This window comes from Sinocyclocheilus rhinocerous, unplaced genomic scaffold, assembly GCF_001515625.1.
Source record: "Sinocyclocheilus rhinocerous isolate Xijiao unplaced genomic scaffold, SAMN03320098_v1.1 scaffold342, whole genome shotgun sequence".
NCBI classification, from domain to species: Eukaryota; Metazoa; Chordata; class Actinopteri; order Cypriniformes; family Cyprinidae; genus Sinocyclocheilus; species Sinocyclocheilus rhinocerous.
Window position 1 is genome coordinate 11,046 of NW_015624546.1, and position 2,280 is coordinate 13,325.

Consider the following 2,280-nt stretch of genomic DNA (forward strand, 5'->3'; position numbering starts at 1 on the left):
AACAGTAATTGTTTTCTAAGAATAATTATGTACCGTATGTACAATAACGGATATATTGGCAAAATGTCATGTGTAGTAAGTCAGTCTAGTCACTAGGAATGTACTACAACCTTTGTAAAATAAAATAAAAACCATTTGGTGAATTACAGTAATTGTTTCCTAAGAATAATTATGTACTGTATGTACAGTAAGGGTGATATTTGGCCAATTTTCAGCTGCAGTAAGTCAGGCTGGCCACTAGGAATGTACTACAACCTTTGGAACATAAAAAAACCCTTTAAAATTCACCTGTAGTAAGTCAGACTTGTAACTACAAACGTACTACAGCCTTTGGAACATGAAAAAAACATGTTGGTGAATTACAGTAATTTTTTTTCTAAGATTAGTTATGTACTGTATGTACAGTAAGGAAAATATTGGCAAAATTCCACCTGTAGTAAGTCAGTCTGGCCACTAGGAATGTACTACAGCCTTTGGAACATGAAAAAAATCACTTTTGGTGAATTACAGTAATTGTTTTCTAAGAATAATTATGTACTATATGTGCAGTTAGGGAGATATTGGCAAAATTTCACCTGTAGTAAATCAGTCTTGTAACTACAAATGTACTACAACCTTTGGAACATTTAAAAAAAAAACTTTGGTGAATTAAAGTAATTTTTTAAAGAAAATAGTTGTGTACTGTACATACAGTAAGGGAGATATTGTCTATAGCGACATATTGGTTAAATATTTTCTGTCAGTTTGCCCACAAGGCATTTACTATGGCGTTGTAAACATAATTTGTATTAATTATTGGACTCTGTTTTGTACTGAGAGGTAAATTTGCAGACGGCCCCTAAAGCAGGCGAATATCCAGCGGATATCAAACCTAAAACTAACTTTACCGCGCTAACAAAGCAACATGTGGAAATGGAATTATGATAATCTGATATTAACGCTTCCGCTAAAATAAATATAGTCCATTAGTTACAGTACAAAACAATCGGCATGTGTTGTGGAACAAACAATGGTCTTCTCAAAGTCATAAAATAAAACTCAAGAAACGGAGCTCCAGATGCCAAAATAAGACTTTAGAACACAGCAACAAAGCCGAGATGACAGCCGCTGCATCTGAGTCTTTGTCTGTCTTGATGTATAGCTCACACATACTTGCACGTATTCATATGAAACTCAGTACACATATAGAACTCATTGAGCCGAACAACTTTTGCACTGCATGTCATAGGCTCCGCCCAACAGGAAGTTGGCTATTCAGGGCTGTGTAAAAAGTGCATGCTCTGGAATTTGATATACTTGATAATACGATTTCCAACCGATTGCCACCAAACTCAGTGAACATGATCTCAGGACATTGGGGACGCAAAATTGCCAGGGGATTTTTGATATCTCTCATCATACTTGTTTGTGCCATCCTTGACATATTCTTGGAAGTCACCTAAAGTTCAATAGTTCACTCTAGTTCATTGGCGCTGCCCAATGGAAAGCACCATATTTGCCCAGTAGGGGGCACCTAAGACTCACAGCCTATATTAAGACTTCTAATATTGAAATAATCATTAAAACAATCACCATATTGATTGTAATTATTACCATACATAATATTTTTGAGTAAAATTTCACAACACATAGCAACTAGACGAACACTGCAATATTAATAATGAATTCCTCTGAAGGACATTTTCACTACAATCGAGAAGTGAGACGCAAATGCGTCTGATGTTAAAAAGGCATCAAATTGACATAAAAATTTAATAGGTCAAATATGCAAATCAAATTTATGTCAAAAATTTGACATGATGTTGATTTGAAGTTAATTGAACGTCAAAAATATTGGCCTACATATATCTACATTAAACCGATTTCAGTGTGGGATTACCTTCCTATTTTTACCCAATTTCCACTGGAAGAAACTGCAATCCAAACTGAATTTAAAATGATGTTACAGCATCTTAATCAAGTCTTGACTAATATTTGATGTCAAATTGATATTAAAGGGGTAATATGATGCGATTTCAATTTTTCCTTTCTCTTCGAAGTGATACAAGCTCTTGGTGCATAAAGAAGATCTGTAAAGTTGCAAAGACTAAAGTCTCAAATCCAAAGAGATATTCTTTATAAAAGTTAAGAGTCAACCACGCCTACCTAAAACGGCTCGTTCTAACACGCCCCCACATGTCTACGTCACGATGTGGGAAGATTTGCATAACGCCACCCAAATGTTCACACAAAGAAAGAAGGCATAACTTTTATTCACGCTGTAGTATTGTTGTTGCCGCC